Genomic DNA, 9,968 nt, shown 5'->3' with positions numbered 1-9,968 from the left:
TACAGTGTTTGGCGTTCCTGGTAGGGGCGGCCACTGGAAACTTTCGTTATAAAACCGTAGCGCGGAGAAGAGCGCCCAGAGTGGTTTTCCTAGCGCACAATCCTAGTCCAGGGGCTTGTTAAGGGGCTAACAGTGCTCGCTTGTTTATACTGCTGATTGGAAAGGCTGCACACGGGGTTGGTGCCTCGCGCCGCCTTCGCTGTTTACAGCATCCGATCGAAGGAAAGGACCGCGTGACCTGGATCAAGCTGGATAGCCCTGATCAATAAAGAGCGAGAGAGAGAGAGAGAGAGAGAGAGAGAGAGAGAGAGAGAGAGAGAGAGAGTTGTGATATGTTGCGAGGGAGATATTTTTATCTGACCTGGATTTCGGCCACTTGGCTCTCAAGCCATTGTGATCTATTATTTGGCGTTTCCGGTTCCCTTGGAAAAAGACCAGATTGAACCAGGCGGGAAGGGGGCAAAGTGTCCGAGTCCGCCACGATAATTGCAACTCTCGGGACAACAGGGATGAATAATTGAGTGAGTGAGCCGAGCCTGGGAACCGAGTACAGTCACCGGTTAACCGGGCCGTGCGGCCGTGACTCTTGATCCATCATGAGCGCAGCACTTTTCCAATGTTTCGGGGGGTGTGTTTATGTCTCTGTGTGTGTCTTATTGCTGCGCCATCCCGTGCGCCGTGCGCCGTGCCACCGATTGGAGAGGCCAATCAAGTTAATAGCTGTGGCTCTTGGCTTCGGGTCAAAAGGGGCTGTGTGGCACGGGTTCCGATATGTTTGGCTCGTTTTCACGGTGGCGCTATTGGTGCTGCATAGTTAATGAGGGGGCCACGGCTGGACCGGAGACCGGATTCCGGATCCATCGGGTAAATTGAGTGGACAATTTGTTTTGAAAATTTTCTTCACCACACGGTGGGAAGAAAGGAGTGAAAGTCGTAGGGCGCGGGGACGCGTGTGGCTTTATTATTGAGTGATTGAAATAATTTAACCCCCGCCTACCAAACACCTCCCTCCCCTCGGGGCGGTGGGACTTCGAAGGACATAAATACTGAACGGTACATCTCCGTTGAGAAGATTTTCCTATTCACCGTTCCCGTATCTGTTAAGCTTTTTTTGCTTTGACTTTCGCATTCCCTGGCAGTGTAACGGTTCTCAGGGTGCCCCTCACTCCAAGGTGCTGGTCGGGAGCCGAAAAGTTAAAAATAAGTTGCTCCCCACAGCAGCGGCGACCATCACTGTACGCCAGTGTTTACGAGGAGGAACTTTGTTGGAAAGAATGTTGAAAAGTTTTCGTATTCCTCGGTTTCGCTGGTGTTGTGACATACTTGGTGGTTTTGTTTCGTGCTGGAAGAAGTCTCTGGCTCTCCCGCCCTTCGGGAGCTCCTAGTTTCGCGAGGAAAGTTCTGGCGCTCCGTGGACCACTAACTTTGGACTGTTTGTTGTTCTTCTCCCGCTGGTGTTTGTTGATTTTAATTCTTTCGGGAAGCAAGCTTGGCTGTTTGGTGCTAGGGTCGTGAACTGGCGGTTGCAATACACAAGGTGAGGATGCAATATGCACTCTGCTTTGCGAAACATTACGTTGCTTGACACATTAAATGTTGGATAGCTAAATCGGTGTTGTAATGTATATATACAAATCCATTTAACTGCACGAGTAATGGTGAATTTCGGATAAGCCGTAGATATTTTATTTTGAATACAAAACATTAAAAATCGGGTATGACGGAGTACTACAATTACGAAACAGCTGGGAGTGGACAAATCAATTTTTATGTTCTTCTGTAACGGTTCTTTACAAGGGTATTTGAATTAAATTTAAATAAAGTTTTATAGGACACCATATTCATCACTTTGTTCATAGTTTGTTCAATAACTTATTTGAAAATAACGGAGAATATAAACTTCATTCAGATAACTGGACGGTTTTCGTACTCTTGGCAAATCAAAATAAATAATATGTGTTATATATCTGCACGCCAAGTACATCAGATGCTCCAAAACTTTATCGTTTATATAACACCGATCTCAAAGCATACTTTAGCACGTCAAAATTGCTGCTTGTGTACTCTACTATGTGTGAGCGAGCGTTTCTGTTATCGTTTAGTAAGGGAATGGATTTGATCGGAGGATTATTCAATTTGCGGTCGCTCGTAGGTTATTATGAGGACGGTCCATTTGCTCCGCGCCTCAGGGTACCGATGGATGATGGACCGTAACCGTCCGACCGAGGAATATGTGAAGAGACATTTCTCGCATTTCAATTGAATTACAACTCAATGTTCGGAAGAAGGATCGCTGAAACCTTGCGCAAGCGGTACCGTGTCGGGGATGGTTGCATTTAAATCGATATCTCGGTCATCTCGTGGGACGATTCTCGAATCTAGCAATTGAATAAAGTTGTTTTCGCATTGAACTTTAAATTAAATCACGATGGTCATTTAACGTTTTGATGAATAATTCAGCTCTAAAAAATGTTCCGATAAACCATGCAATGAATATTTGGAAGCTTTAATGTGATATTTATTTAAAAATGAAGCCGTTTATTGATAAATCAGATATTAGAATAATCGGTTATCAGATTACCAGAACACAGCACCAGTTTTTCCCATGGGACTCTGGGAAATTGGGAACATCCGCAGTAATCATAATGCGTCAATAGATGGAAGATGGCGAGCGGCATTATTTTTTATGTTACCCAGATTACATTGGCGACATTCGTATTCGGGACATATTTTATTCATCGATATCATTGTTTGTGATCACGTTTCGCCTGGTGCCACTCATGGCGTATGTCTGCAATGCGCCGAGTCCGGGCATGTAACGACAATAAAGTGTCTGCAGATTGCGAATAAAACACAGTGTCCATGTCAAGCGATTGAGCATAATCATTGGCCGTGTGCTTCTGCCGGCAATTTATCCGTTTGCGCAACGCTTAATACTGATACAAACACACCTCTCGCAACCTTTACAATGGTGCCAGAAATGAAACTTTAAAACGTCCACAAGAACATCGACGCTTATCCGCCTGTGACGAAGAGAAGTCAACCGAACGAAAAGTAATTAAGCAATTAATAAATTATGGTAATTATTGCTTTCACTTCCGTCTCGGACGCTGTCGCCGTTGTAACGCCTGGCAACTCGTTAACTTGCGCCACAGTTATCACGAGCAGCGGGCAATGGGCGGCAGTCCATTGGCAAACTTTTGCACCGCCGGTTAAGGGAAAGGAGAAATTAAAAGCACTCAGCAATAATTACGGCAATCGATCTTTAACTTCCTTCCTGCGTTTGGTGGTGCGCTCGGGATATGGTTGGTCGAAGAACAACGTCGCTTGCTGTATTCAATAAATTATAATAATGGCCACATCATTTCAGAGATTTGAGGAAATCACTTTTTCATATCAAACTAAACTAAACTATTCAAAAACTGATGTTTTTCTGTAAGACAGCGGTCTCAAACTCGCGGCCTCAATGCAATTTTATTCTATGCATATGTTGGAATTGAATTGAAATATTTTTTCAACATATTAACATTCACCACATAATGGAGCTTGAGATTATTGTCTATACTTAGGTTATTTAGCGATTTAAATCTCTATCACGAACCCCTGAAAGTTTACAATTTACCGGCTACCTGGCGCCTCCATCATCGGGTTTCGGCAGCGGAGCTACAACATTTCGTATTCCCGGCGCGGCGACTTGTTTGAAAAGGTTTTTTGCACCTCAAAACTATGTGGTAAAATGGCCCGCGTACTGGTTGATGCTTTCCTCTGCGGCCCGCATTCTAATATGAATTTGAGACCCTTAAGAATAAGATTTATTATTGACAACTTTAAATTCAATAAAGTACGATTACAGGAGATTGCAAACTACACAAAGTTTACCGGATTAGCCATACTTTGAGCTGCACCATTTTGATTATTATAACCACCTCAAGCTTACTACTTTTCGACAGATTGTGAAGGTGCAATAGAATAATGTTTTGTGATCGATTTCATTCAAAACCGGTAACCCCATTAGAAGAGGGGAAATGTTTGATTAGAGTTCATAAACTGTCGCTCAGCTATCGGCAATTGAATATGGTCCGTTGGAACAAAATTCAATTATAGCGAAGCGACTCTAATCCACCATTTCAAACATGTTCTCCCACCATCGCTACCATTGTAACACTTACTGGTGCTTCTATTGAATGATAGAATCAATTGACATTTGCAGAGCACACTCGTTCCACCGAGGGGTTCGCTGGTACAATCGGCGTCAATCTTCGTGTGGATGCATCAATCCCAGAACCAGCTCGACAGATATCATGTAACAGACAGAAGTGCTCACACCGGTGGCGACGAATCCTGTGGCCGTCCCATCGGAGCAGCCATCTTTGGCTCAAATGTTACAGCGAAAAATACAACTTTATCGAGCCACGCATCGCACCGTACCGCACCAGACCGCCAGCGGGCCTGGCTTCTCTTCCTCCGGGAGACCCGCGAAACGTGAAGTTGACAACTCCATTATTCATGTGTCATTCACACGGTGAGCGATTACAGATACAGATGTGCGTACGTGCAGTGGCAGTCTCGACCGTCTTACCGGGCCTGGTTGGCTGGCCTGGCTGACTGGCTTTGGTTTCGGCTCACGACGGTAAATTGTGGTCGCATCCCCCAAACCCAAACACACTGGCACACGGTGAGGTTGAGCGAGTGAGCTACGTGTCCTGCGGCCAGGAGACGTTCTGCACACCTTTCCTGCACCAACGGCGAGCCCTCCCAGGGGCGGCTACCGGGAGTCGCTTTGAGGTTTACAGTTTGTGAGGTACGTGCCCAGTACCGGGGACGAGCGACGGATGGATCGCATCCAATATGGACCATTTCGAAAGGACATGCCAGGATCAGTGCAGGGGCATCTGGGGTAGAATGAAGGTAGGGAGGGCAAAATAAAAACGAAGAACACTAGCGACGGTTTGAGTGCTGTAGCAGGTTGATCTACAAAATGAAAACGATTGGCCATGGGCAAACAGGACACTACACGTCACACGAGAGAGAGAGAGAGAGAGAGAGAGAGAGAGAGAGAGAGGAAGAAAAAGAGAGAAAAAAGAACGAAACATGAAAACACGTGGAATCCAGTTCCATACGCGAGCAATTCCGGCGTTTGGAGGGGGTCGCGGGGAGCTCGCGTTTGGTGTAGTGTTGCGGTGCGGCAGCAGGGAAATTGTCTGCATTGCAGTAATTGCTTGCGGGAATGGCCGTAACCTGGGAGGCCGGGAGCGACTCTAGTGGACCTACCTCCGTCCCCTCTCAGCCCCCTTCCCCCGGGGGGGGGTCAGGTTGAGGAAACATGACGAAAACCAGCGTTCGAGGCATCAAATTTTGCCCGACTCCTCTTCCGTGGCCCGGTGATACGGTTGACTGTTTGATGTAGCATGTTTGCTTGTTAACCCGGTTAGAACGCTGGAGATGTTCGTCGATTCAGAAATCGCGTTTTTCCCCCCGTGTACATGCACGGTGCTCCGCCTCCGACTTTTGCAGTGCAGTAGCTTGGTGAAGGGATGAATGTGCATCTCATAACTCAATGGATGGCTGTGGGAGCGTTCTGGACATGGGCATGGTGATGGATGGAAAAAGAAAGGAATGAAATTGTTGTGTTCACTGCAATCATGTCGGGGGAATTGAATACATTGAGATTAATTTAATTTCCAGGGTAAATCGGATCTGTGCCTTTTCGAATGCTGGTGAAAGGGGATTTCATTCTAATCTGATGAATCATTTTAATGAATTGAGTTGCTTATGTAGTTTGCATTACTTAGCTAATCTTTGAGAGTCTGTGAGATAATCCTAATGATATCTCTTCGATCGAGCAACAATCTTTGAAGCGAAGTTGACAGAACTCAGTGCACATCATAAAAAATTGAAACAACTCAATTTGTTCAAATGTTTAAATCGCTCATGAAATGCAAAAGGGAAAACTAACTCTTCTATATTTAGATTAAAGATTTATTTTATTTTCCTAAAATATGACGGAATTTCCATTGTGTTCCTTAAATAGAGTATTTCAAATCAATTAATGTTAATGAAATGTGCACATTTGAAAGGGTCAAGTCTATGTATGATTTATGCTATAGGGTATATAGTTTGAGACACGTTACTTATGCATTCAATTGATTGATCCATTCTAAATTATGCAACGCTGTTCATGGCATGGCAGGCACCTGCTGCAATGAAATCGTTTGTGAAATCAGTTAGGAATTGGAAGTACAATATCTTAAATAACAATTACGCTTATCAGGTTAATTAACTTTTACCATCGGAAATATGGGTGCCCATTTAGGAAAATTGCCGACCAACGCAAGTTTTTCATTTTCAAATGACCTTACGGGTGACAATTGTCCTGAAACACACCCAAACATATCGTGTGAGTCATATAAAAGTACGACACGGATTCATTTAACGATGGACCTTCGTATTGTAGCATGGTTAATCGTGGTGGTGGTCGCCGAGCTACGGGAAATCTTTGCTGAACGTTCCGAAGAAGTTATTCAGCTTGTGCAAAGTATAACTACTCATCAGAGACGAACATACGGCGGTACATTCGTTTGTTGGATACTACAGTTCAGCTCTGATGCAAACATTCTACAGCTTCAGTCCTCGCTCGCAAGCAGTCTCTCCAAAACCGACGATATGGTGCTGTTACAGGCAAGCAGTCACTCACCGTACAGATCGGCATATTCGCGGCCTAACATGGTTATAGTATTTGTAAAAACATTGAATGACCCAAGCAATAATCATATAAATTCGGAAGCATGGGAGCAAAGCATTCCAGCGTCGGCAGCAGTGATAATGCTGTATGAACACGTGCCTGGTGTATCATTAGATCGGTTAGGAAACAGCGCAGAGCAACAGTTGCTATGGCATTGCATTGTGATCGCTATAAATGAGGACCTTGTCCACACGTTTGACTTTATGCCATTGAGAATTGTGCGCCACTCTGGTGTTCCTCGTCCTGAAGTGCTACTTAGAGATCGGCTCACGACAAGTGGAGAGCTAAGCTTGACAGCTGGGTACGTCGAAAGTGTAAATGAACTACATAATCAATTTCTACAGATAGAACTCATGCTTCAGGTTTTATTTTATGAACGTATCGGTGTTCGGCTCGAATTCAGTAAGACTATTGAAAATGGAACGAAAAGCCTAGAGAAAGTGTTTGAGAGTTATGTAATAATCAATTCATTTCATTGTTTCCATTACGACGAACATTTGGTCGACAGTATTGGAATGCAAAAAATCGGAATACTTGTTCCAAGGGGAACTGAGCTGTCCTTTGGTGAAGTATTCCTGAAGCCATTCAGTTTGCCCGTGTGGATACTGGTGGGGATCGTTTGCTGTCTATCTTATGTGTTGCATCGATTTGCTGCGCATTGGTTTCACAATAATCTGTTTTTGCTCTCACTGCTTGGATGGGAGAAACGCCAGCTACGGCTGACTAATCGGTGTGAGAAGATGGTAGCAACGGTGCTGTTGATACTATTTTTTCAACTGAAGTGCGCTTACGAAACTCTCATAATCTGCTACCTTATTGATTGGCCGCTGCAACCCGGTCCTAGTTCAATCCAGGAGTTACGAGAAAGGAAAATACAGGTGCTCTTCGATAGCCAGTACACGGATGTTGGAGTGTTTCAAAACAAATTGGAAAACCTTACAGTGGATATAAATGGAGCAGAGTACGATCGCACCGGAAAAGCAATTGTTACTGCTATCGTGACAACAGAACAAGCTCCAGTAATGGACTTTAATATAGACGTTGGGAGTGGTAAGCTTTGGTACACTCTTCTGCCAGAGTATGTAATGGAGAACATGTGTTTTTTCGTATTCCGGAGCAGATCGTTGTTTCAGCGTAAGTTTGCCAAATTCCAGAGGGCAGCGTTCGAAGCAGGACTTATACAGCACTGGAAAAGCATGCTGATAGGAAACCGACAAAGGAAACAGCGTGCGGTGCAGATGGCTGCAGAGAGATTCGAGCAAACGATTATACGTATGGATCAACTGTGGCCAATCGTTTGGTTTATGGTGAGTCTGTGGTCAGCAGTTATGGTTGTATTTCTAGCGGAAGTTATCTGCTCTCAATGGTCTAGAAGCAATTGAGTGACGAAAAACGTTCATTTACAATAGAGTATCATTTTGAAGGGTATCAAGAGCTTAGTAACGTATTATGAGATGGTGTGAATGCTTAGAATCCTTTACAAATCCGGTTTGTGGTGAATACTTTTCAATCGAAAATGGATAGATTGAAAGATGCAACACACGCTATCAACATTTCATCAACATTTCATTTCCAAGCATACGTAAAACACCTGGTGATGTAGCGGAATAAGAAAAAAAAATCATGTAACTATTGAGCATTGTAGAAAATGTATTCAATAGATCAGTGATCTAGCGCAACTACGGCCGTTTTTAGTGATAAATATTGTGATTCATTTGTGTAATAAACAGTATGTAATGTATCCGCAATGTAGTGCCGTTCTTATTCGTCTCCATCCGAAAACATTGGGAATTGGTCAGGATTGATACTCGTCTTGCTTTTGTGGTCAGAGGTCAGATCACCTGAGAGTTAGATTTGAAAGATTATCCCCTTATTTTTGTTGCATTAACTTTCCCAGCATCCCTGCATACTTTACTAATGTAAATATGGCTTGTGATGCTACCGTATACCGTTTGGCTGGAGATCATAATGCATGATGTTGTTTCATGCACGTACATCAAAACATCCTCCAACAAGCGACTGACTAACGATGGATCTCGAAAGTGGTAGTCAGACGTGTGTATACGAGGATCGAGATCTAAAAATGCATTGCCACAATTTTTCCAAAATCCTAAACTGCTCTACCGTCTTTTTACCTTTCCTTTCCTAAGGCAACCATTAACACCAGGTAACAAGGCACGATATCGGTGCAGTTCACCGTGCACCGAACCGAACCGGCACGGCATCGTTCGTAGTCAGTGGGCTGGTGGACTTGGGATTTGTGATGCACCTTGCACGAGTCCCTTCCTCTTTTCTGCCCTCGAGGGAACCATATTTCGTGGTGAGGCTCTGAATGTTCTCTCCTTCGCTCGCTCTTTGTGGCCGTTTTCCACATGTTTTTAGTAGCATTTGTTGCAATAGGGTTTTTTGCAACTTTTTATCTCCCAAAAAAACAACGAGCTTCTTCTTCGCGCTCAGCAAGGAAATACTTCCGATCTGACGCAAAACCGCATGCGGTAAAAGGCTGCTGAGCGGGACTTTACTGCTTCCGCAGTTTCCCGGTGCACACCACGGGAGAACTTCGCGATGCACCGATTTTCACCAAGAAGCGCATCCGGTGAGTAATGGATTCCTGCTGAGCGTGCGGCTTCGTCGAGGTAAGGAGAAGGGCCGGCCAACAGCTGACAGCTTCATCTGCTGCTGCTCTACTGTGGCGGGTGATGCGGGAGGCATAAATCTCGCATCCCAGTGAGAGTAGCCTTCACCGAATGGTAGCCGCAATGGTGTAAGCTTCCGTTTTTCCACCATTTTCCGACCCAGGCCGGTGTAAGTGTTTTCTTTCTGCTTCTGTTATCCACATTCACCGGTCGCTGTTAAATCCTAATCGTGCAAATTGTTAAATGCCTCTTTCTCATGGCTACATTCTCATGAAAGAAGCGAACGTGCAGCTTCCCTACGAGGAAGGAACTGGCTAATTTAGGGTGGCACCGCGGAATGGCCACCTTTCGCTAATGTGCGGCGCGTGTTAGACGAGACGAGCTTCCGCCCTCGGGGAGTAGATAGGTTGACGGGTTCTCGAATGGGTGCTTATCTCCTTGACGCGTATCCTTGCAGCCAGCCGTGGCCACCAGCAATGATCACCTGGCAATGATCAGCTGAACGAGTCGACAATGACGAAAGCTCCCGCTGGTTCCCGGCAGAAACCAGCACCAGCTGACGCACCGTCGGTAGCCAAGAAGCTAGGAGG

This window comes from Anopheles aquasalis, chromosome 2 (genome assembly GCF_943734665.1).
Source record: "Anopheles aquasalis chromosome 2, idAnoAquaMG_Q_19, whole genome shotgun sequence".
Taxonomy (NCBI): domain Eukaryota; kingdom Metazoa; phylum Arthropoda; class Insecta; order Diptera; family Culicidae; genus Anopheles; species Anopheles aquasalis.
This window is presented reverse-complemented; position numbering follows the sequence as displayed.